Below are 12,350 nucleotides of genomic sequence, written 5' to 3'. Positions count from 1 at the left end.
TTGTGGAGATGATTAGCTAACAGGCATTAAAGCAGGTACTTGGTTTTTTTTTTTTTTTTTTTTTTTTTTTTTTTTTTTTGAGACGGAGTCTCGCTCTGTCCCCCAGGCTGGAGTGCAGTGGCGGATCTCAGCTCACTGCAAGCTCCGCCTCCAGGGTTCACGCGATTCTCCTGCCTCAGCCTCCCGGAGTAGCTGGGACTACAGGCGCCGCTACCTCGCCCGGCTAGTTTTTGTATTTTTTTAGTAGAGACGGGGTTTCACCGTGTTAGCCAGGATGGTCTCGATCTCCGACCTCGTGATCCGCCCGTCTCGGCCTCCAAAGTGCTGGGATTACAGGCTTGAGCCACCGCGCCCGGCCAGGTACTTGGTTTTTATGAATTTTAATTTTTTATAATAGATTTGTGGGCTGGGCGTGGCGGCTCATGCCTGTAATCCCAGCACTTTGGGAAGCTGAAGTGGGTGGATCACGAGGTCAGGAGTTCAAGACCAGCCTGGCCAACATGGTGAAACCGTGTCTCTACTAAAAATACAAAAATTAGCTGGGTGTGGTGGCGGGCGCCTGTAATCCCAGCTACTCAGGAGGCTGAGGCAGGAGAATCATTTGAACCCAGGAGGCAGAGGTTGTAGTGAGCCAAGATTGTGCCATTGCACTCCAGCCTGGGCGACAGGGCGAGACTCCATCTCAAAAAAATAAATATAATAGATTTATGTGTATTTTATGGTAGAACATGATAAAATAGACTAATGTCTACATGTATTTTATGCGTTCTTGACAAACCAGTGTTGTTCAAGGGACAACTGTATAACAAAATGCTAAAAAATGGTGAATCTAAGTGAAGAATATGTGGGTGCTCATTGTACCATTTGTGCAACTTTTCTATAAATTTGATATGTTTTAGGACCAAAAGTTCTGTAATCCCATGTGCGCCTGTGGTCCCAGGTACTCAGGAGATTGAGGCAAGTGTATCGCTTAAGCCCAGAAGGCGGAGGCTACAGTGAGCCAAGATTGCACCACTGCACTCCAGCCTGGGAGAAAGAGTGATACCTTGTCTTTTTTTTTTTTTTTTTTTTGAGACGGAGTCTCGCTCTATTGCCCAGGCTGGAGTGCAGTGGCTGGATCTCAGCTCACTGCAAGCTCCGCCTCCCGGTTTACGCCATTCTCCTGAGCCTCAGCCTCCGAGTAGCTGGGACTACAGGCGCCCGCCACCTCGCCCGGCTAGTTTTTTGTATTTTTAGTAGAGACGGGGTTTCACGGTGTTAGCCAGGATGGTCTCGATCTCCTGACCTCGTGATCCGCCCGTCTCGGCCTCCCAAAGTGCTGGGATTACAGGCTTGAGCCACAGCGCCCGGCCTGATACCTTGTCTTTAAAAAAATAATAAAATAGGCCAGGAGCAGTGGCTCATGCCTGTAATTCCAGAACTTTGGGAGGCCGAGGCAGGTGGATCACCTGAGGTCAGGAGTTCGAGGCCAGCCTGGCCAAAATGCCAAAACCCCATCTCTACTAAAAATACAAAAATTAGCCAGGCATGGTGGCACATAGCTGTAATCCCAGCTACTTGGGAGCCTGGGGTAGTAGAATCACTTGAACCCAGGAGGTGGAGGTTGCAATTCAAAAACAAATCCTGATTTATGTCTCTACCTTCAAAACACAAGCACAATCTGACCGCTTCTTACCACCTCTTCTGCTTCCAATCAGAGTTCCCACTGGGTTCTTCCACATACCCCTTACCCATATCCCCGCTTCCCTCTCCCTTGCCCATTTGAAGTGCTTCCCTGAGTTCCCTGGCTGCTGCTCATCTCCCTCCTGGCTTCTCTTCCCTGCCAGCCCCTTAGTGTCTGAGCCCCCTTCTCCCTCCCTGGAGTGTCTCATGCACAGCTGGGGCTTTGCTCACCATGGACTGCTGACAGCTCCCCCAGCTGCACCCAAAGTGCTGGGATTGCAGGCATGAGCCACCACACCTGGCAAGATGCTCTTTTTAATCTTTTTGTTCTTTTAATTTTATTTTTAAATTGACAAATAATAATTGTATATATTCATGGGGTACATAGTGATTTATTTTTATTTTTTTAAATTTATTTTAAAATTTGAGACGGAGTCTCACTCTGCTGCTCAGGCTGGAGTGAAGTGGTGCTATCTGGGTTCACAGCAACCTTCATCTCCCAGGTTCAACCGATTCTCATGCCACAGCCCAGCTAACTTTTGTATTTTTTGTAGAGACGGAGTTTCACCATGTTGGCCAGGCTGGTCTTGGGCTCCCGACTTCAGGTGACCTGCTCACCTCAGCCTCCCAAAGTGCTGGGATTATAGGAATGAGCCGCCGCACCTGGCCATAGTTCCTTCTTTCTAATGCACCCTTTGATCCCCACCCTCACACCAAAGAAAACTCACAGTCAACAGCATCTCAAAACTGAAAAGGCCTCTTTATTACTTATCTATTAATTCTATTATATTTCTTTATTATGTTTTAAAAATATATCAGAATAAATAAATTAGTCTCTATCTATATATGTGGAAAACCAGCGGTATCCACCGTAAAACCAACAATCTCAGCTCTTAGATTGTGTAGCCGTAGTATTCAGCAATTTCCATATCTCTTTCCCTTTCAATGAAAAACTGCACTTTCCCCAGAAAGGTGTATTTGGCAGCATTCTCACGCTCTTGTTGAGCTTTTTTCTTCATTGCCTCACGCTCTGGCCTCTGCTCTTTTGTGATAGGCGTTGACATTACTGGCTCAGGAACAGTGGGTTTCCTCCATGGGTGGGGTTGGAAGCTGAAGTCTTGGATTAGAAATTGATTTTGAGGCTTGGGCAGGGACTGGAGATTGGTCACAGCAGTGGAAACAGGCTCCCGCTGCAGAGAAGAACAAGATGATGTTTTGTAGAGTGATGGCCTAGAAATTGCAGATTGAGGGACAGTAGGCTGGGTAGGGTTGGCTGAACCAGGTTGGGTTGCTTTGGTCAAAATTGGCTGAGCTGGTGTGGCAGGACTTGGCAAAGATGTTTTGGTAGGAGCTGGTCGGGATGGATTGACTGTAGTCGACTGAGCTGAGTTAGTAGAATCAGGTTGAGCAGGGTAAGCCACAGCAGGCCTACGTGAGGCCGGAGGGTTTGGCCGCCGAGAAACAGGTCGAGCTTGAGGTTTGTCCGGGGCCAGAAAGGGCAAAGGTATCAACTCGACCTTCCCAGGTGGTGGCAACTCAGAGTGGGATGGAGATGGACACTCTTTTTCAGCACTACCATCTAGTTTCTGGGCCTTGACTTGAATTTTCTCCGGGCCTTTACCCTCACATTGGGTATGCAGCCATGGTTTGAGAGCTGGGAATAGCTGGTGGTTTTGGGTGTTGCTTGAGCTTCCCAGGGTCCTGGAGGAAGAGAATCCAGTTTTCTTATCGATCTTTTTCCCGAGTGCATGGAAAACTTGCACGGACTCCAGCATGTGCATGCCCAGGGAGCTTCGGGGCTTTTTAAAGATCTCTTGACTAAGCTCAGGTTGATTTTTCTTCCGCTTCATGTTGGGAATTGTTTGCTTCTCTTCTACCTTGACTTTGTTCCCTGACTGCTTACTCTCTTCAGATTTCTTGGAGCTGTTTTTTCTGTTCCCTTTGGTCTTTTCCTGCCCATGGCTCTTAGTTTTGCTGATCCTGCTGGATGCAGCTTTGTGAGGTTTGTTGCTAGAATGCTTGGCCTTGTTCACAGAGGCACTGTCACTGACTGTAGCACTGCAAACAACCACTTCTCCCTCTAATAGGCACTCTGGGTTCTTTGGCTGGATTTTGGCCTTCGGAGCACCCCGGATAGGCTCAGAAGCTTTATGCTTATTCTCCCTGACTTGATCAGAGTGACCCTTTATGACACATGACTTTTCCTGCGCCTGATTTACCTTGATGGCACTAGTATCTTTGGCTTTCTTTGCTGAGGGACCTTTGGGTAGGTCAAGGTCCTGTAAGGAACTGAAGAGTGGGGGGAGGTAAGTATCCTCCACCAATGTAGTGATGTCTGCCAAATCACTGCTAGACTCAATCCCATTTTCAAATATCCCTTGGTCCTCAAGACTCAGGCTGTTATTTCTTTGATCGGCATTTTCAGAACCAGGCTGCTCCTCTTGGCCAAGAGGATCAATGCAGGCCAGAAGTGGGTGAATATCAGGGACTTCTACAGGAAGTAGTGGAGGATCTTGATTTCCTATTAGGATCTGGTAGACATCTAGAGGCTTTGAAAGGCTGGTTTTAATCTCGTCCAAATTCTCATTCTCATTTTTTTCCTGGCTTGGAGCTGGAGACAGTGTCAAGAGATTAGTGGCACTCTGGACTGGAGTTATCATTGAAATGTCCCCAAGCTCAGGTGATGGGTTACTCTCAAGTATCTGGGTATTTCTGCTACTGAAGGACTTGGAGAATTCTTGAGTTTGTGGCAGACAAAATGTCTGGCTTGGAGATTGCAATCCCAGGGAAGTATCCATCCCCAGGGAAGTTTTCATCGCTACAAAGGAATCAAGCAAGAAGTCAGTCCCTGGTAAGTGAGATGCACCCCCCACACACCAATGCGGCAATCAGATACCTTTCCAACGTGGGCAAGGCATTTCTACTAGCTCTTCTTAAGGACCATGGACAAGACTCTGTATTAGGAGATTGGCAGTGACTGTTCTCATACTGGTTATCATTTGATGTGATTGTTTCTTGGTTTTCTTTGCATTTCACAGAGTTGTTGTAAGTCAAAAAGTGAACGTGATTTTTAAAATAGGAGATGTTTTGTAAAGCCTCACATTCTTATAGGGTCCTTTCCATTCTCTCCACTCTCCTGAGAGAATAAGAACACTTTACACCATGGACTAGGGGAAAGAATGGAGCCCTTCCTCATGAAATATATCAGCAAGCACAGATTCTGAGCCTGTTTGTTTTGGAGAGGATCTCTCAACACAAGGTCTTAAATCCTATTGTAAGTTAAGGAAAATCAAAATGTCACTGCCAAAATAAGAGTTCTGAAGTACCTTCCAAAGAGACTGAAGTAATAGATTAAGGAAGGACGTTACAGCGTGGTAGTGCGGGGGAAGTGATCGGTCAGGGCACTAAACAATGTATCCCTGAGTATGCTCTTGGGACTCTCTTACATGTAGCATAGATGGCCATTATAGTGTTCCACTTTCTCATATAGAGTCTGCAAATGGAGAGCACTGCCCCAGAATAGTGGTTGAAGTCTCAGGACTTAAATTCTACCTATCCGTGGACTCATCACACAGCTACAGATTTGACCCTCCTTTTCAATGCTGACATTATTCCTCTCCTTTCTTGCTGTTTGTACTCACCTTGAACACTGGTTTCTGTGATGGGTTGAGTAGACACAGAGTAATACATCCCAGAAGTAGAGACTGGTGGTAGGACATTTGTGGGCTGAACCTCCTTAGCACCATCACCATTTCTGGTTGATGGGCAGAAGCCCTATATCCTGTGTATGACACAGAGCCATAGGATTGCAGGCAGGATAGTTGAGGTCCCAGTGTGCCTTGATTATAGTAATAGACCTGACTTCCTATCTGGTAGGGAAGTGACAGGCTATGGCCCTGCTGGTTTGGAATTTGAGTTAGTGTCCCCTGAACAAGGCTGGCAGATAGTGACGGATACAGAGGGACCACAGTATTGGTATCTGAAGTTTTATCATACTGGGCTGTCATAGACATGGAAGAGACAGCTGTGTTCTGGTCAATGAGAGTCACAGTGAAGTTCCTGAGTGAGGATGACTTCTTTGCTGTGCTTGCTGTACTATCCCACTCAAAACTGCCTGGATAAGAGGCAGCTGAAGTAGAGCTATGGCTCTGGCCAGTAACCCCAGACAACATGCCAGTAACCCCAGACAACATAGTTGTGCTAGAATGTTGATAAAGGTAGGCACTGCCCATGATTGGCTGGAAGGAGGTGCCAGAGGCTGATGGCTGTAGCCATGCTGAGCTGATGACTGGAGCAGAGGCTCTGGAGAAGTTGGAGATGCTTCCTGTTAAGGAAGCCGCATTGCTCACCACAGGAAGAGAGAGCTGCAGAGAATTTGCAGTTCCAGGTAAAGACGTATTTTGGAAATCTTCTGTAGGAAACAAGAGAGATGAAAAAAACCGATGAGATTGAAAAATTCTCACCTTATTTGAAGAACAGCATTATCTTAAGGTTGTTGCAATCAGGAAGCCTCTAATACCAATACTCACTGAGATACCAAAAGCCAAACAGTTTATGATGGCCATGAGTGCTGAGGCAGTTTGGTCCTCTTCTGATGAACTGCCTTTGTGTCCAACTTGGACACAGATGTGAAGACCCAAGTGGTCTGGGTTCGTACATGATTTCCTAGGCTAGAAGCAACCTTCTCCCTTCCCTATCTTTCCCTTGAATCTGGGTTAGTATAGACTCATAACTATTTCCTAGAATTGGAGCATTTTAGAACTAGGAGGTCCTTAGAGATGTTCTAACATTTCATTTTATGAGTCTGAGAGAGGTCAGATTGACCTGTTTAAGTTTTACCATTATGTTAATATCATTACCAGTTTACAGAACCTGACTTCCTTGCCAGGAGTCTTTTCTCTGAGCATCGACCAGAACCTAGGAAATCAGAACTTTTAATATGGCATTTTTTTGGGTCTACTAGAATACAGTACAGCTATTACCTTTATAATCCTTAGTGTCACATTTTGCTTCTGCAGGTCATGTGACATGCCCCAGACTTTATATTTAACCCAGGCCATTGGTAAATCTAAAAGGTCATTCTTTGCCCTCTTCAAGCCTGGCTTTTTATCATAAGTCAAAATAACTACCTGATAGAAATGCTTTTTTTTTTCTTTCATTGAGACAGAGTCTTACTCTGTCACCCAGGCTGCAGTGCAGTGGCTTGATCTCAGCTCACTGCAACCTCTGCCTCCTGGGCTCAAGCAATTCTCATGCCTCAGTCTCCTGAGTAGCTGGGATTATAGGCGCATGCCACTGTGCCTGGCTAATTTTTTGCATTTTTATTTATTTATTTATTTTATTTTTATTTATTTATTTTTTGAGACGGAGTCTCGCTCTGTCACCCAGGCTGGAGTGCAGTGGCCAGATCTCAGCTCACTGCAAGCTCCGCCTCCTGGGTTTAGGCCATTCTCCTGCCTCAGCCTCCGGAGTAGCTGGGACTACAGGTGCCCGCCACCTCGCCCGGCTAGTTTTTTGTATTTTTTTAGTAGAGACGGGGTTTCACCATGTTACCCAGGATGGTCTCGATCTCCTGACCTCGTGAGCCGCCCGCCTCGGCCTCCCAAAGTGCTGGGATTACAGGCTTGAGCCACCACGCCCGGCCATTTTTTGCATTTTTAATAGAGATGAGGTTTTGCCATGTTTGCCAGGCTGGTCTGGAACCACTGGCATCAGATTATCTGCCTGCGTCGGTCTTCCAAAGTGCTAGGATTACAGGCGTGAGCCACAACGTCCGGCCAAGAAATGCTTTTTGAAAGAAAAAAGCTAGTTAAACTCTGAGCTTCAGGCTGCTTGTCTATAAAGTAGTTATAAAATAATAACAGTGATAATTCATACATGAATAAAAGTGATAGATTACATATGACTTATAAGGAGGAAGATATAGTAAGTTCTGAAAAAACAGACAAAATAATTAAAAACATAAAATCATGGAATTAAAACAATATATAGATATTAATGAAAACTGGGGTATGTAGCTAGCATCAGAATGTAGTAAATTACTAACTAAAGCTGCTACCATACATGCAACATTAGGAAACTGAATAGTATCTATTTTTTCTAAGTGAATACTATTAACCAAGAAACAGCCCATAATAGAACGAATGAATTTCTAACCAGCATATATAGATAGAGAGACTGTATCAGCAAAAAGTGTGTAACAAGCAGAAAAACGCAGTAAATGTGAATGTAAAATAGCCATAATATATGTGGCTATTTCAATAAAAACTGGTACAAAATAGAATGCAAAAAATAAGTAAAGGAATTCCATTTTTATGCTCATTCATATATATATATATATTTTTTTTTTTTTTTTTTTTTTTTTGAGACGGAGTCTTGCTCTGTCGCCCGGGCTGGAGTGCAGTGGCCGGATCTCAGCTCACTGCAAGCTCCGCCTCCGGGTTTACGCCATTGTCCTGCCTCAGCCTCCAGGGTAGCTGGGACTACAGGCTCCCGCCACCTCGCCCGGCTAGTTTTTTGTATTTTTAGTAGAGACAGGGTTTCACCATGTTAGCCAGGATGGTCTCGATCTCATGACCTCGTGATCCGCCCGTCTCGGCCTCCCAAAGTGCTGGGATTACAGGCTTGAGCCACCGTGCCCGGCCGCTCATTCATATTTCTATGACTATTACCCAGCAAATGACAGATATTTATCTTAGTAGAATAAATTATTGTAGCCACATAACAAGCAGGAAAAAAATCCTTAAAAAGTATCATGAGAGCTGTAATATTTATCCTCAAAACCTAGATTATAATCATCTCCAACATCCAGGAAAATGACATCCCCATAGCTTAAAAAAAACAACTGCTAGAATCCAATTAAAAAATGTTTTGAATGTAGGAAAGTTCAAAGGACTCCAGAAAAATTGATTTAGATAGATATGGAATTAGAGATATGTGGCTGATATGTGGCTTGACTTTTTATTCTTCGGTCTAAAAGCAGTTCATTGCAAATCAGTATGTACTCTGTTTTTGGAAAAAAGTAGTAAGATAAAAAAAGCAGCTTTTACTAGAAATCTACTTTTCACACAAAGGTATTGGTTTTCTGATGCAAGTAATGATACATTCTTTTCTCAGAAACTTACTTTTATTATTAATAGGAGAAACATCCATATAATTTAAAAACTAGAAACAGCACACTGCCAATTACATGTCCTCCAGCTCTCTAGGTAACCACTTATTTGTTTGTTGTTTGTGGGAAGCATCATATCTTTTCTTTTGAGATGGAGTCTTGCTCTGTCGTATAGACTGGAGTACAGTGGCAAGATCTCAGCTCACTGCAACCTCTGCCTCCCGGGTTCCAGAGATTCTCCTGCCTAAGCCTCCCGAGTAGCTGGGATTACAGGCGCCTGTCACCACACCCAGTTAATTTTTGTATTTTTAGTAGAGATGGGGTTTCATCATGTTGGCCAGGCTGATCTCGAACTCCCAACCTCAGGTGATCCACCTGCCTCAGCCTCCCAAAGTACTGGGATTACAGGTGTGAGCCACCAAGCCCGGCCTGGAGGCATCATTTCTAAAACATATATATATATGTGTGTGTGTGTGTATGTATGTGTGTATATATATAATGTTTACATATTTTTTTTTGAGAGAGTTTCACTCTTGTTGCCCATGCTGGAGTGCAATGGCATGATCTCAGCTCACCGCCTCCCAGGTTCAATTGATTCTCCTGCCTCAGCCTCCCAAGTAGCTGGGATTACATGCAGGCGCCACCATGCCTGGCTAATTTTGTATTTTTAGTAGAGACAGGATTTCTCCATGTTGGTCAGGCTTGTCTCACACTCCTGACCTCAGGTGATCAGCCCACCTTGGCCTCCCAAAGTGCTGGGATTACAGGTGTGAGCCATCCTGCCCGGACTTTAAAACATATTTCTACAATGTTTATATTAAAAACTGTAGGCCGGGCACGGTGGCTCAAGCCTGTAATCCTAGCACTTTGGGAGGCCGAGACGGGCGGATCACAAGGTCAGGAGATCGAGACCACCCTGGCTAATACGGTGAAACCCCATCTCTACTAAATAATACAAAAAACTAGCCGGGCGACAAGGCGGACGCCTGTAGTCCCAGCTACTTGGGAGGCGGAGGCAGGAGAATGGCCTAAACCTGGGAGGCGGAGCTTGCAGTGAGCTGAGATCCAGCCACCACACTCCAGTCTGGGCGACAGAACCAGACTCTGTCTCAAAAAAAAAAAAAACTGTCAAGTGTCATCTATGTTTAAGAAGGCAACAGAAAAAAAAACAACTGAATGTGACTTCTGATAAGCTGCTTTTCCTAGGGAAACTCTATTCTAGCCTGTTCCCTTCCTAGGTCAGTGATAAAAGCATTTGCTAAAACCAACTTCATTTTGCCCTGTCTTGAATAGATTTCACTCTGTTGTCCTTCTGCTTCTTTTTTTCTTTTTTTTTCAAATTTAAAATATATTTTTCTCTTTTAAAATCATTTTGTCATTCTTCAGGGTATATCCCAAGGGGAAAGAGTAGGGGACCCTTTCTGCTTTAATTAAAATCCCAATTCCTTACCCTAGAATACCTGCCTCCTTTTAACCCAGTACTCTCCATTTTCTCTTTCCACCTAGTTTAAATAGGAATCTCCAAAACATGGATATTACTTTTGTTTGTTTGTTTGCTTGTGACAGGGTCTCACTTTCTCACCCAGGCTGAAGTCCAGTGGTGTGAACATGGCTCACTGCAGCCTCAACCTCCTGGGCTCAAGCAGGAGGATCCTCTTGATCAGGATCCTCTGATCCTCCCACCTCAGCCTCCTGAGTAGCTGGCATACCCCCAACCCTGCCTGATTTTTACAAAGTTTTTGTAGACATGGGGGTCTTCCCATCTTGCACAGACTGGTTGTGAACTCCCAGGCCCAAGCGATCCTCCCACCTCAGCCTCCCAAAGCATTGAGATTGCAGGCATGAGCTACCACGCCCAACTGAATATTCAAAGCATCACTACACATCTGTAAACATCACTAAATTTAAAATAGTAAAGTTGAAATATTAGTGAGGGAGATGGCCTCCCAAAGTGCTGAGATTACAGGTGTGAGCCACCGTGCCTGGCTGAATAATATTTAAAACATCACTAAACATCACTAAATTAAAATAGGAAAGTTGAAATATTAGTGGAGGGAGATTATTACAAATGAAACATCTCAGAACATATTGCTGCTTTTCTATGCCACTTTGAGTTGTTCTCTGTTTCTGTTGAAATGAACACTCTCAGAAAGTCTCTGATTTCATTTTCTATACGTATACCCATTAAGATTCAGTGTTGGAAAAGAAAAGGGCGAGAGGAATAACGAACTTATTATTCTAATGTAACAGATGAGGAAACAGATTTCATGAGAGAATAAGTTATCTAAAGTCACACAGCTAGTAAATGTCAAAGCCAAAACTGAAATGAGGTCTCTAGATTTCTACTTCAAGAGTTTCCCTGTTATTCCAAGCTGTTTGGGACTATAGGGGGAAAGAAATCTAAATTTACGGGGAAGGAAATCTCATGAAAACCTTTTTAAAACGTTCTTTCTTTACCTGACATGGTCAGAGAAGAAGAAACATCAACTGCAGATACAAGGGATGAAGAGACGATACTAGCAGATGTCTGGGTGGCTGAAGCCAACGAGCGCATGTGTCCAGTATGAAGACCACTGGTCACCAGTCACTGGTCACTGGCCACTTGCGATGATACAAATTTACAGGCCACTCCCAGCAAACCCCAAGATTCTACCAGGTGCTGGTAGGTTTGCTGGGAGAATGATGTCACAAAGCAGGCAGTTTAAAGGTCTGCGATAGCCAATAGGGAGGTCAGATTCCCAACAAGACAGGATTGGCTGGCAGAGGTGGTAGGAAAGCTGTAACAGCACTAAGTGGCTGAGCTCTGGGGAGGTGAAATCTGCAAGACAGACGTGTTAGTCCCACTTTCCCCCAGGCTCTCATGTTAGGGAGATCATCTGAATGTTTCCCATAAATGTTCACTCATATAATTAACTGACATTTATATGTTATATTTCATACTATATAATGCTATGCATTTATAATTATATAGTACATACACAATATCGTTGGGGAAACAGGAAAGGGACGTCTAAGTTGAGCAATTACAGTCGTTCTAAAACCATTTCAGTGAATCTGATTAATGAATTTAATGCCGCTTTTTTTTTGTTTGTTTTTTTGAGACAGAGTCTCGCTCTGTTGCCCAGGCTGGAGTGCAGTGGCATGATCTGAGTTCACTGCAAGCTCCACCTCCTGGGTTCACGCCATTCTCCTGCCTCAGCCTCCTGAGTAGCTGGGAGTACAGGCGCCCACCACTTCGCCGGCTATTCTTTTGTAATTTAAGTAGAGATGGGGTTTCACCGTGTTAGCCGGGATGGTCTTGATCTCCTGACCTCGTGATCCGCCCGCCTCAGCCTCCCAAAATGCTGGGATTACAGGCGTAAGCCACTGCGCCCAGCCCTACTGCCGCTTTTAAGGGCCAAAGGAAGGGATTAAAGAGCCCTCTTTTGTAATTTGGTTGAGGAGCAAAGTTCGTTGACTGCTCCTTGTAGGACATGTTGTGGTCCAGGAGTCCTCTCTTTTAGTTTCTTCTCCTTGAATTCTACCTTCTTTGGGCTGGGCCGGATTGATCTTGGATCTCTCTTCTGCTCTCTTTTTT

At 44.6% G+C, this 12,350-nt stretch overlaps 1 pseudogene; it reads right to left on the bottom strand.

Moving 5' to 3' along the window:
* Positions 1 to 2,459: 2,459 nt before the first annotated feature.
* LOC117062040 lies at positions 2,460 to 11,375 on the bottom strand (annotated as a pseudogene).
* Between the last annotated feature and the right edge of the window lie 975 nt (positions 11,376 to 12,350).

Source organism: Trachypithecus francoisi, unplaced genomic scaffold, assembly GCF_009764315.1.
Source record: "Trachypithecus francoisi isolate TF-2019V2 unplaced genomic scaffold, Tfra_2.0 Lachesis_group17, whole genome shotgun sequence".
Taxonomy (NCBI): domain Eukaryota; kingdom Metazoa; phylum Chordata; class Mammalia; order Primates; family Cercopithecidae; genus Trachypithecus; species Trachypithecus francoisi.
The sequence above is the reverse complement of the archived record's forward strand: the minus strand, read 5'-3'. Positions and strand labels throughout refer to the sequence as shown.